At 49.8% G+C, this 13,942-nt stretch overlaps 1 pseudogene; it reads right to left on the reverse strand.

Moving 5' to 3' along the window:
- Positions 1-1,722: 1,722 nt before the first annotated feature.
- On the reverse strand, positions 1,723-7,451 carry LOC103597672 (annotated as a pseudogene).
- Positions 7,452-13,942: the final 6,491 nt, after the last annotated feature.

Genomic DNA, 13,942 nt, shown 5'->3' on the forward strand with positions numbered 1-13,942 from the left:
AACCTCAGGTTGCCTTAAATGTTTCATTATTTGAGCTTCAGAGGGTGCCCTTCTGTCCCTAAGCCTCTGCACAGAACAAAGGTGTCCCTTTCTGCATTCTCTGCCCCCAAGTCTCTGGCCATTGTGTCTCCACAGGGACAGGTTCTTCAGCTTCATGGCTTGTCTCTTTGCATCACTCTGTACACAGGCTCAGTGGGACATGGCATGTGCAAGTGCCACCATGCACCTCCTGCAGGCTTGCTCCCATTTGCTTCAATATTTTCTTTTCCTGACAGGGCTGTCTGCAGCTTAAGTCCCAGGCCCAGTGCTCATTGCAGGCAGAGGTCTGGGTCCCTGAGCCAGCCTTGTGGGTGCCGTGGGCAAGGCCACATGTGCTCTGTTGCAAGAATGCTCTCAGCAAGACAGAGAGGGGGCACAGGTGGGTTTGGGGTTCTTCAATGTAGTTATTGCCATGACCAGAGCAGGCCCACTTTGTCTCTCACAAGTATGTCACATGCATGGATCACTACACAGTTTTGTGCTTTTTAATTTTTTTTGGAGGGTTGGCTGGAATACTTCACAATTGTCAAAGCCATTTTATTATCTGATATTCATCACAATCCATTTTGGTGGGTCGTTATCATTACTCCACTTACTAGGTGAGGAAACTGAGGCTCAGGGTGGTTGGTTACGTGCACATCAGCAGAGCTGGAATGTGAAGCCAGGGCTGCTGCCCCAGAGCTGCAGCCACGCCAGCTGTCTTGCTGCCTGCTGTTCTCCCCGCCTACAGCCTTTGTCCACAACCTGCCCCTTTGTCAGACTTGGATTATAACCTTGTGGGGGCAGGAGGGTGGTGTCCAGGGCTGTATCTCCTGAGGCATGCATTTTTCAGTCCCTCTTCTGAAGGGTGTATAGGACACGCGACAGCTACTTGCTGCACACTCGCTTGCTGCACAAAGACCACGCACACTGCAAATGCAGTGCCTGCAGGGGCAGTGATCTGTGTTCTGCCCTGTCCCCTGCAATGTTAAACCTTAGGCCTGCAGCAGCTGGCCCAGTGAACTCTGGTGGGGTGTGACTAGCAGTGACCACTGGGTGGCAGTGTGTTCTCATGCCTGAGACCAGAAAAGCCAGCAAGGGCTGAGGAACCGTGGGGGTTAGGGCAGAAGGAGGAACCTCAGCTGGCTGCTCAGAAAGGTTGTGAGACCTGATCTCCTGGAGGACTTGACATGGCAGGGCTCCTGTGTGTGTGTGTATGTGTGTGTACGTGTGTGTGGATGTGTGCGTGTGTGCACATGTGCACAAACACACCTGCTGCAGCCCAGGGGCCAAGGACAAGTGCTGAAGTGCAGCTGAGTGTGGGGTGGGGTGTGCCAGAGGGACAGAAATATAAAGGAAACCAGGGCAGCCAGCACAATGTGGATAGAAGTTTGGAGGAGAGAGCTGTAGAGGTAAGGGGTGAGGGCTTTTTGGAGCTTCAGAAAAACGATTACCCAGGAGAGACAAAGCAAGAGCGATCAAGGAAGAAACAGAAAGAGAAAGGGGAAAATGAGGGAAATTGGTTGGGGAAAGTAGGTTATGAGGCTGGGGTGGGAGAAGGGAGCCCCCAGAGGCTGGGGAGAGACAGGAGACTTCACTGGGTGAGAAAGAGCCAGACTCAGACTTGCTGCTGACAGGGAGTTTGTTTGGACTGAGCCGCTGCGGTCTGCGTTCACCTTGGCTCTGGCTCAGAGCTGCTCTGGCTCAGAGCTGCTCTGGCTCTGGCTCCTCCAGCTCCTGCTCCTCTAGCTCTGGGTCCAGCTCTGATTCTTGCTCCAGCTCCTCTAGCTTGCTCTGAGCCTGAGGAAGGTGAACCCCATGCTCTAAGGCAGAAAATCTTCTTGGTCGCCACTGTAAGAGACGACGGAGAGAGAGATGGAGGGTGGGAGGGGAAGGATGAAGAGAAAGAGGGTAGGAAGGAGTCTGAGTCCTATTTTTTCCCAGCCCCCCCCCACCCCTCTCCATCTGGTTCCAGGCCTTCTCTTAGCCCCTTCCGGCCTCCCCAGGCATGGGGGGCCCCTAAACTGCAGAGGATTATGAAAAGGCGGACTCTGAAGGCAAGTTCAGGGTCTACTTTGGTCATCCTCCCTGAGGAAAGGGAACCAGCACTCTGAGGGTGGAGGAGAGGGAAGCCAGTGGGGCGGGGGCGCATCCCGAGCTCACCCGTCTTCTCCAAAGGTGAAAGCCAAAGGCCCCAGTCACCAAAAGGAGCAGTGAGACAGTAGCAAGGATGAGAACGGCAGGGAGATGGCCTGCTTTGCAGGTACCTGGGGCTCTCCTAGAGCATTGGGCACCTGTGGAGAAAGTACAGGATCAGGCATAGGGTCAGGGCTGAAAAGGACATCTTGCCATTCCTTCATACTTGACAGATGCAGTGAGGTTCAGAGAGTGTAAGGTACTTGTCCAGGGTCATTCAGCTAATTAGTGGCAGAAGTGGGTCAGGCCTAGACAAGAGTTTGGGGTCTGGCCCTGACTGGAAAGAAAAGAGCCGGGATTGGGGTCAGCAGGAGGTGGTCTGGAAGGGGATCAAGACGATCACTTGAGTTGGGGCCATGGCATTTTGGGGCCTCAGACCTTGGCTAGACAGCTCTGTAGAGTACACTGCTGCTCCAAGAGGCCTCTCTCCCTGGTACAGCTGGCATTGCCAGGGTTGGGAAAGGAGCCTGTCCTCTTGCATCTCCAGCCAGGGTCCTGGGGAACTTCTCCAGGACCGGTTTTCCAGGACACTTCACCACAAAGCGCGCTTGTCCAGATGCTGGAGTTACCTTGCAAAGCAGCTTCCCCAGGGAGCCATGTAACCCAAAGGATTTGGAAATCACTGAAAAAATTAGAGAGAAGAGATCTTTTAGGGTCCCGACCCCCTTACTTAATGCTACAGGTTTGATCCTGAATCTCAATCACCCCACACTCACCTGGGTTCTGACTGAATGAGGTTGTGGGGAGGAGATCAGGCGTTATGGCCAAATTAATCTCATTAAGACAATGCTCTGCTCAGAAACTTCCCTGCTCAAAAACTTTCCAGTCTCGCTATTGCCCTCAGGACATTGTTCAAACTGGCCCTGAAGGACCACATAAGAAATACTATTTCAGATTCTTTTATATTACTTTCTACTTGAGTGCTCAGGACCCTCACTGTCAGTTAGGTGAGTTGGCCCCCAATATACCTTGCAACGTTCCCTCTTCCATGACTTGGCTCACATCAGTGCTCCCTGCATGTGGTGCCCTGAATGAACTTTATCCCTTTCTGGATGTTTAGAGAACAGTGACCTGACCCATTCATCTAGAGACAGAGCATTCTCAAAGATGTATAGTGAGAGACAAGGTAGCTAGGAGGAGACAAGTGGCAAAGGGCCTGGCTCTGACTGAGCACAGCACATGGGAGAGTGAAGATCTGGTGACACAGACACCAGAGTTTAGACTCTGAGTCTGGCACTTCCCAGCTTTGTGACTTTGAGAAAGTTCTTTTTCTATAAAATAGGGGTAACAATGTCTCTCCCATAGAGTTGTACACAGAAGTTGGCCCTCAGGAAGACATTGGACAGAAAGAATTGGTGGGCTGGCATGACCGACTGGATGTGGGGGAAGCAGGAGGCCAGGTTTTAGGGTGAGTGGGGTACCAGTGGAGTTACTGACAGGCTGCATCAGTAAGAGGACTAGTGTGAAGAAAAGATGGGGTTAGGGTGAGGCTGGGTGGCAGAGATATCCAGAAAGCAGGTGGAAATCCACGACTGGCCCTCAGATGTATTACTTGTTAGCTTACTCATGTATTCATTCAACCAGTGTACATTATTAAGCACCTTCTATGTGGTGCTGCTTGTATTAGCCACAGGTGAGTACCGTAGCTATAGCTGGTCTGTCATGGCTGATGGTTATAACCAATCAACACACATTCTGGGGTTTTTTTTGGTTTTTTTTCTGTGTTTGCTTTATACCGTCTTGGAAAACCCTTGCTTAGTAAATATTTGCTGACCAAGGGACTGATTTATTAACTCCTCCCAAATGCAGGCCACTTCCTGCAACTTTAACCCAAGCCCTATCCCCAAAGTGGACAAGGATTCTAGAAATATATTCCACCTGTTTTGAACCATTCAAACTTTTGCCACCTCTCTTCTAACTTCTCACACCCTCCCGCCAATTCAGAGCAGGGGAGTCCCTTAGAGAACAGTGGAATGTTTATCTTGTGGTTCAAGCGGACAATTTCAGTTTGGCTTCTTTATAACAGGGGTGAGAAAAAAGTAGGCCATAATGGGCAGCCTCTGGAGTTTGTGCCCAGTGGCCTGGCATCATGGGCTGAATTTGCCCAGCCAGCCCTCCCTGTTCTTGCTCCCGTGGGATGGGAGCTACTCCTTTTCCACCTGGGGCTGATCTGTGATGACTGCCAAAGTGACAGTGGCACTGAGCTGTTGCCCCTGCAGATGGATGTGGCAGGTGTAGGTCCCAGCCTGGGCCTGCCTGGCTTACAGCCTCTAGTCGAAGGATAAAGTTGCCACTGTCTGCCACCAGGAGGGTAGGGCCTCCCCCAGGAGGGGTCCACTTGGCAGTGAGGGAAGACTGGGTCCCTACACCAGGAGGCAGGCGACAGGGCAGCTCCACCCTGGAACCTAGTGTAGCGTACGCTGTCAGTGTGGTTGGGGACTCCAGACCTGGACAGAAAAGGGAATCCAAAGTCACAGCTGCAGGGGGCTGCAGCGGTGGAGTGCTGGCACTGCAGGGAGGGAGGCAGCAGAGTGAAGGAGGTGTAGAATGAGGTGGATGAACTGAGGATGCTCAGAAACCCAGAAAGTGGGCTGGGCCAGCAGGAGACCAGAGGCTAGCAAATGAGGCTGGGTGGCCACGGGAAAGCCAGAAGGGGAGAAGGCAGCTGAAAGGCTGCCAGAAGGGGGTTGGACAGGTGACCGGGAGACCTGGAGCAATCATGGGCTGCAATAGCTGCAAGAACCTGGTTTGGGGACGTGGTTCATGGTGGGTGGGGGGTGGGGCAGGGAGAGGTTGTGGTCAAGTGTGAACGCAGACTGGGGGAGTTGCCCAGAACAGTGAGGTTCTATATGATGGAGACACTGAAGCCATTCTGTGGGTGAGGACAGAGCTCCAGGGCCCAGAGTGTGAGGGGCTGATTTGGGGCAGGAAGAGGAAGTTTTCAGCCAAGTGGTGATGGGCAGACTCCTGGACAGGGACGTGGCCCTGGCCCCGGAACCAGTGCACAGAAGTTGGGCGGTCAGGATGGCTGAAGGAGCAATTCAAAATGACCCAGTCGGAGGTCCTGAGAGACCCTGAGAGGTCTCTATACTAGGAGTCACTATACAAGGAGAAAGAAGACTTGATCAGCCCTACCAGAAACACTTTCCCAACACAGCAGAACAACCACATCGGAAGCTCCTGAAACAGGGTCCTTGCTTCAGATTTCTCTACTCCAACCACACCCACCTCCCCTCAGCTCAGTGCTGGCACCTGGAGATTCTTAAAGTAAATCCCCCAAAATCTACTCTGCCCTTTCTTCTGCCTCGAGTTTACTTGGTATCGTCCACCTTTCCCATTCACCAGTCCTTGCCTGAGGATCCCCACAAAGCCCAACCCTGAGCTACAGAAGTCTGAAATGAATCCCTCCAGCCCCACACTCTTCCACCCTCCCTGTCCCCTTCCCATTGGGCGGCACCATCCACTACTGCAGAGGGGCGAGCGAGGCAGGTGTGAGGGAGCAGTCTGCGGAGGAAGGGAAGGAGGGGCCGGGAGGGTTTCTGGCTTCTGAGGGACGGACAGCTCAGTGGAGGGGACAGAGGGCGGGCTTGGTGTTGGGTTGTGAGTCTGATGCCATTAGTGCCTGATTTGGGGGTTCTGTTGCCAAAGTTGGGGTATGTGCCTGTCTGGTTGATGCTGCCAAGTGACCCCTCCTCTTCGCAAAAGGCTGAGATCCTGGAGCGGGATTGTGGGGCTGCAGGGGAGCTGGGCAGGAGCCCCCTCCTGTGCCCACACGACCGGGACCTCTGCCTCGGGCCCTGGAGCTTCCACTAGGGGAGCAAAAGAGAGGCCAGGGGGAGGGGGCCATGAGTCAAGAGACTTAGGAGTAGAGAAGGAGCCTCAGTGTTTCCTGGGGAGAAACAGGGTGGAGGAAGAGCTTGGGTTTCTGCCCCTTTCCTGCCAAGGGGGTGACCAAACAGAAGCTTCAAGGATGGAAAGACTGCCCCCAGGAAGGCGTTAGAAGACTCCATGGCAGAGCTAAGGACTCTGGATCTTTGAGGCCATAGAGAGATCCCTGCTGGCCCCTTCCCGCGGGCCTGGAGGTCAACTCTCCCACCTCCCACCATCCCACCTTACCTGGAGCCACACACAGCAGTTGCAGAAGCAGCAAGCCCACGAACTGAGCCTCCCACATCTCCACCACAGCCTGGCCCCCGCTGAGCCCTCCAAAGTGAGTATGACAATAAAGGGGTGGGGAGGAGCTGGGGGACCAAAGAGGAGTTCTGCAAAGAGGGAGGTAGAGGAAGGGAATCTAGAGGAAGAGGGTCTGGGAGGGAGGTGTGAAGAGAGAGTGGAGAGGGACCAATGGTCGGAGGCAGGGATTCAGAAGAAAGCTGGCCAGATGAGGCAGCTGGAGGGTGAGGTAGGGGTGGGGGTCACAGGGAATGGGGCAGGGCAGTGGCAGGGCAGAGTGGAGGAAGGTGGCTGTCGGGAGCTGGGATGCCGTTCTGCTGCTCCCAGGGCCCTCGCCCCTGTGCTTCTGCTTTCCCTCCTCCTTCCCCACTTCCCCTCCTGAGGGGGTTGATTTCCATTATACAAAAAAGGGAGTGGAGGGGGCAGCTGTGGGGCTCGGCCCCAACCCTGGCCCCACCCCGGCCTGGCACTGTCTGAGAGGTGGGGATCTGAGAGAGATCCAGGGGTCAGGCAGGATAGGGATGGGCGGGACATGGGACTGGGGGTGCAGGGGAGAGGTAGGAGAGGCTACCAGAGGAGGTGGGATTGGTGGGGGGATATCTGTGCATCTGGTAGAATAGTTACCTCTTCCAATTTTATGGAGTAGCTTTCATAGGAAAAGGCTTTTTTCTGTAATGGTTCCTAGACTGTAGGTTGGATAAGTATTTTGGCTTTGGTTCTGAGTGGACACAGTACCGTAGTCTCTGTGAAGTGTCTTCAGCTGTAATCCACATCAGTGATGTCTATGAATGCCTCAGTTGTCTGGGCTATGGGAGTTTGTGGCAGCAGTAGCATGGCTTTGCTAGGGGCTGGGCACTGGGCTTGATTCCCAGGCTGGGGCTATATGTGCATTGAGGGTCAGCCAGCTCATGGATGGGCTTGTTGGAGGTGGGACAGCCAGGCTCTTTCTCAGGCTGGGGATGTGCAAAAGCACACAGTGGCTTGGCCAGCCTGTGCTTGGCTTCCTTGTTGTACAGGACTGCCTGTTCCTTGGGGGGCTGTGTGGGCTTGGATGTCAGAGTCATGGCCATTTTTCTGCGCTGGGCTCCAAGTGGCCAGGTTTGTGGCACACTAGTCACCTATGTGAGCCTGGTGGAACGATGGCAGAGCCTCAGGGGTGGAGATGCTATGACTACTGTTCCCCAGTGCAGGGTGCATTCTGGCAGTGGCTCCCATTTCCAGATGGCTCTGTACTGTAGCAGCTTGGATCACCAGGGGTGGGGGGTGTACAATGTGGGCTCTTATTCTGGAGCAATGCAACCATGGGAACTCCACACAGCTTCCCAAACTGGGCTCAGCGACTATGAGAACTTCAGGATTCTCCTGTATCAAGGACTGTAGGTGTCAGTGGTGGTAATGGGAGCTGCTGGGGGCCTCCTGCTTACATTTTTTCTGCTAGAGGAAGTCCTGCCTGGCTCTGATCTGATCCCAGGGGAAGGACAGGGTAGCAGAGGCAGGGTGCTTTGCTCCCCTGTCTATTCGGACATCCTGGGTTTCTGTGCTTCACAGGGATTCCACCACTCCCTTGCTGTACTTCAGCACTCTTTTTCAGACATTCAAGCTGAGTTTTAGTTGTTTATTTGTTGGTTTGGTCCTTTTCTGTGGGGGGTGGACGAGCATCAGGCATCTCTAGTCAGCCATGTTGCTGGTCATTCCAAAAGGAACTTTTAGCTGGGGTCAAAATTTACACACTATGACTCGGATATGCAAAAAGAAAACAGTTGATCTCATATTGCTCTGAGCAACAATTTCTACTAATGTAAGGGAAAAAACATCTTAAATTTGCCTAAATCTAGTAACTGTCTTCTCCAGCATGAAGTAGTCCTTTGTGAGTAAATAGTTGGCTTAAGGTACAAGCTTCCGAGAGGGCTCATTTCAGGGTCTCAAAGTGTTTCTCTTTTTCTTTCTTCTTCTCAAGATGGTGCCTGGGTGAGGCCTCTTGGGGCCTTTGCAGACTCCTGCTGAGAAGTCCCTGGTTCTATTGAGTCACGGGGCATCTGGGGCTGATGTTGCTGAATGGTGGCTCATGCCTACTCGTGGAAGTAGATGGCCCCTGCCCAAGCCCCTGGGGGATGAGCACCACAGTCTGCATTCTTCCTGCCCTGCTTGCAGGTGGAGCCCAACTCTTTTTATCATCACTTCTGTTTTCCCCCTCTGGGATTTGCAGCTTCTGAAAATCTTCACACCATGTGCTGCCATTGGCAACTGGAAGTGGAAGTGCTAACTTGGGCACTTTTACCTGGCACTGCTTCGCCTCCCACAACTGCTGCTCTACTGCTCCTTAACCTGTTAATCTTGGTGCCAAAGTGGGTGTGGGACTTCTCTTAAAGGCTTCAAAGCCCTTCCAGGCTTCACCCAGGCAAGGATGTTCTTTAATTCCTCCCAACCCATCTTGGGCTGAGATCCCAAGTGGGGCAGAGGTTGGGGTTCTGAGTCCTTTCTCAGAGTTTAGTAATGTATTTATCTTAGTCTCATTTCTTCTGAATGGTTCTTGACATCTTGATCTTAAGGCCCCTTTTATACTCATAAATTATTGAAACACTGAAGAGTTTAAGTGGATTATATCTATTATATTTGTTGTATGAGAAATTAAAAAATAAAACTATTTCTTAATTCATTTAAAGATAATAAACTCATTACATATTAACATGAATAATATTTTTAAATGAAGAATGACTATATTTTCTAAAACAACAACAAAAAATTAGTAAGGAAAGTAGCATTGTTTCACATTTTTCCCCCAAATCTCTTTGATGTCTGATTTCATAGAAAACAGTTTTTATTTAAGCATATATCTAATAGAAGATATATGCTTTGACATTCAAACTGTTGTGATATCATGTGTTGGGTATTTTCTGGAAAACCCCTCTGTACACCAGATGCCCCATGACTCAACAGAACCAGGGACTTCTCAGCAAGAGTCTGCAAAGGTCCCAAGAGGCCTCACCCAGGCACCATCTTGAGAAGGAGAAGGAAAAACAGAAACACTTTGAGAAGCTGAACTGAGCCCTCTGGGAATCTTGTTCCTGAAAGAGTAAGAGTGAAAAAAGCAAATAACGTGTTAGTAGGATCATGAGAATAGCTTCGATTTCGTGGATTCCCTGAAAGGAGCATGAGGGCCCTCAGCAGAACCCAGACCACTCTGGGGACTGTTGCTTAGAACTTTCTCCCTGCGCTACCAGAAGGGCTTTCCACATCCTTTTCCTCTGTGGTGGGAACAACTCTGTATGATATCCCTTTCTTCTCTACTGGCATGGTCCCTTCCCTTCCCTGGGACAAGAATAGTGTCTGGGCTACAGGGAAGGAAGTTGGAGAGGAAGATTAATTGAAAGGACAGGAGGGTTGGAAGTGGAATGATCTTAGGGCAGAGGGTAGCAGAATGCTCCCTACCAATTGCCTGGTGGGTGGGGCATCTGAATGCCTCACTATGCCTAGCCTGCCTAGCACATACTATGTTCTTTCAGCCACATTTATCACATCTGCTAAATTCGTGAGACCAGCTCACTTTCCTGATGATCAGTTCACTGGTTTCTTTCTACATCATTTTACTTTGGGGGATGAAAGCAAGAAAAGGTCCATGTTTTGCATAATGATAAACAGTTATTGCATACTGTTAGTGTCTAATTACCAAGATCTATAAACTCAGTCCAGGGTGATAAAGCTGAATGATTTCTTTCACTGTCTTTCACGTCAGTCTTCCTTCCCCATAACATCATCAGTCAATCAGATTGCCCTTGGAGTTTGTTATGTTACCATGGTAATGCCTTCCTTTACAGTTAAAAATAAAACTCTGTGCTCCTGCTGAAATTTGGAGAGCGCAAGAACCTAATTGCCTGGCAGTCCTCACCTTGGGAAAACTTATATCTTGGCAAAGGTGATCCAGCCACTTTGTACTGGAGAGTGAAGATGAAAAGCAACCACTGAGATCTGTGATGGTAATGCCTTCCTTTACAGTTAAAAATAAAACTCTGTGCTCCTGCTGAAATTTGGAGAGTGCAAGAACCTAATTGCCTGGCAGTCCTCACCTTGGGAAAACTGATATCTTGGCAAAGGTGATCCAGCCACTTTGTACTGGAGAGTGAAGATGAAGAGCAACCACTGAGATCTGTCTCCAAATCGAAATTGTTTTGGGTGGACATTTTAATACTTAGGTGGATTATAGTACAAAATATTTTGGATTATCTAGAATTAACCCATCTGCAACTAACTATCCCAACTGGCACTGGCCAGGGAGCAATCCTGCTTAAAATTGGATATCCAGGAGACATGTACATGTACTATCATTCCATTTTTTCCCCCACAGAGCCAGAAAACTGGTAATACTGCAATCCCTGATTATTTGAGGGAGTTACAGTCCAAGACACCCAGTGAATGCCTGAAACTGCAGATAGTACCAAACCCAATTGCCATCAATCAAAACATGTTTCTGTTCATGCCTTCCACCCGCAGATTTAATTCCTTTTCCATCTTAACTAAGCACTTATCATGCAGTGTGGTTGTGACTTTTACAGTTTAAGGTGCAAGAGCAAAACTAGTGTGAATTTTTTTTCCTTCTTCACAATTTCATGGATAGAAGATTTGTTCTTTCTGTAGATCTTAGCAACCTCAGCATACGGTTTTTGTTCTTTCCTTATTGAGAAATTTTACCTTTTCACTTAAAGCAAGCACTTTCCAGCTTCCCTTTGGCGTATGTGAATTGCCAGCATCACTACTCTTGTGCTATGGGAACATTATTAAGTAAAATAAGGGTGACTTGAACACAAGCACTACAATCCCATGACAGTCAATCTGCTAACCAAGCCAGTTACTAAGTGACTATGAGACCGGTAGCAACTACATAGTGGATCCACTGGAAAAAGGGTGCATTCACATTCTGGGCCGGATGAAATGGGATGGCTTGCAATTTCATCATGCTACTCAGGATGGCATGCAATTTAAAACTTATGAATTGTTTATTTCTGGAATTTTACATGGAATATTTTCATACCATGGGTAACTGAAACTGTGGAAAATGAGGCTGTGGATAAGGGGGAATACTGTACTTGCTCTTAAATATTTCTCTCAAGTCAGAGTTGTTTTTTTTATATTTCATGATGGAAACTTGGGAGCTTCAGCTGAATTAAATTTGTCCTGGCCCCTAAGAAGATGCTGCTTGAGGACAATTTTGCCTCTGTCCAAATTTTTCTGTATTAGTTCATTTTTGTGATGCTATAACAGAATACCTGAAACTGGGTAATTTGCAAAGCAAAGAGGTTTATTTGGCTTAAGACTCCAGGACAGCTATGTCTGGTGCAGGCCTCAGGCTGCTTCTACTCATGGTAGAAAATGGCAGACAGCCAAGCGGTGAACAAACACATGGTGAGAGGAAGCAAGAGAGAGAGAGGGGGGCAGTGCCATGCTCCTTTGTACAACCAGCTCTGGGGAACTAATAGAGGAAGCACTCGCTCACTACCCGCATCTCCAGGGAGGGTATTAATCTATTTATGAGGGATCTGCCCCCATGACCCAAACAGCTCCCAACACTGCCAAGTTGGGTGATCACATTTTGACATGAGCTTTGGTGGGACAACACATTCAAACCCTATCATTCTGCTCCTGGTCCCCCCAAATTCATGTTCCTCATACAAAATACAGTCATTCCATCCTAACAGCTCAAAGTTTTTGCTTGTTCCAGCACCAACTTAAAAGTCCAAAGTCTCGGGCCGGCCCGGTGGCGCACTGCTACAGTGCGCTACTTGGGAGCACGGTGGCGCTCCCGCCGAGGGTTCGGATCCCACATAATTACCGGTTCCTGCTCACTGGCTGAGCGAGGTATGGGAGCAACACCGAGGGTTGCGATCCCGTTGCCGGTCCCGGTCCGGTACGGGCGCGACACTGAGGGTTGTGATCCGTTGCCGGACACGAAAAAAGACAAAAAGGAAAAAAAAAAAAAAGTCCAAAGTTTCATTTGAGACTAAAGACAAAACTCCTCTCAGCTGTGAACCTATAAAAATCAAAAACAAATTTATGTACTTGTAAGATACAATGGTGGAACAGACATTGGGTACACATTCCCATTCCAAAAGGGAGGAATAGGCCAGAAGATAGGAGAAACAGACCCCAAGTAAATCTGAAACCCAGAAGTGCAGACATTAAATTTTAAAGTTCCAAAATAATCTTCTCTGATGCCAAGTCCTGCATCCTAGGCACAGTGGGGGGATTTGGGCCCCCAAAACCTCAGGCAGCCTCACCCCCAGGGCTTTGCCAGGAGCAGCCAACTGAGCTGCACTGGTGATTGTGGCTTTTGTAGGCCAGCATTGCATGTTGCTAGTGTAAGAAAATAGCTTAAGTGATTCATTTTCAAAAATAGCCTAACAAAAGCTGCTTAATCAGCGTATAGGTATGACAACCCCAGAGAATGCACATTCCCAGAAAGTCACTGGAACAGCATGTCACCTCTGTGAAATAACTTCTCAAGATAGTGGCTGGTCACCAGCCCTTTGTTCTTTTCATTTCCTTGTTATTTTTCCTGCTCAGGACTTTTTGGTGGGCCTTTTTTGTGGGCTTGTGTTGAGCCAATCCCTTTCTGTCAGCAGGAAGTGAACAATAAATACCTTACAATGAAATAATGAAACTTAGGTGATGTTTGGGAAGATTGTAAATCCCATAGTACTCAGCCAATGAGGAACTGGGGGAGGGACTTGCACACTAGGAAATAAATTGCTCAATGTAACCATTTCAGGCATGCCTGCCCATCAGACTCCCTATCTTGCCCTGCAAGACTGCCTTAAAGTCTCACTTTGCCTGTTGCAGGGAACCCTAAGCATCTTTAATTGTTGAGCCTTTCCCTTTTCCACTTGAGAAACTGTTTTAGAAACTCTATGCTCCACTGCAAACTCTGGTCCCTGCCATTTACCCTGCTTGCTTCTTAGGCCCACCCTCTATGAGATAACAGCAGCCTCACCTCCCCCCTGTCCTGGGGCCAGAGGCAAATTAGGCTCCTAAAGTGACCAACGGACCGTGTCCCACAATCAGCCAATCCAAATTAGCAGGACAGCATCCCTCATTTACATAAGGGGGCCTGATGGGAAACTGAGAAAAAAAGGAGGGAATTTAGGCTATATAAGGGGGTCTTTTCCTTTGTTCTGGGAGACACTGGCTTAGGAGTTCTTGCTCCCCAGTGCTCTCCTTGCTTGCAAGCAAAAAGAGGTGCTGTAACAAAGAGCTGCAACACTAAAATAAAGATCTATAAAACTACAACACTGATGCCAGTCTTGGATTCCCCTGTGTGTTTGCCCCACAACAGCCATACATTGTGTCTCTGTGTCCATCCTTTGGCATTGGATGGCTGAGGGCATTTCTCACACCAGTGGCCCTACAGTTCTGGGGTCCTGGCAGTGGTCCCACTCCCATGGCTCTACCAGACACTGCCCTGCTGGGGGCTCTCTGTGGGGGATCTGACTACACATTTCTGCTCAGCATTGCTCTTGTAGATGACCTCTGTGGTAGCTCTGCAGGTCTCTGCCTGGACCCCCAG

The sequence above is a fragment of the Galeopterus variegatus genome, unplaced genomic scaffold (genome assembly GCF_000696425.1).
Source record: "Galeopterus variegatus unplaced genomic scaffold, G_variegatus-3.0.2 Scaffold2386, whole genome shotgun sequence".
Classification (NCBI taxonomy): Eukaryota; Metazoa; Chordata; class Mammalia; order Dermoptera; family Cynocephalidae; genus Galeopterus; species Galeopterus variegatus.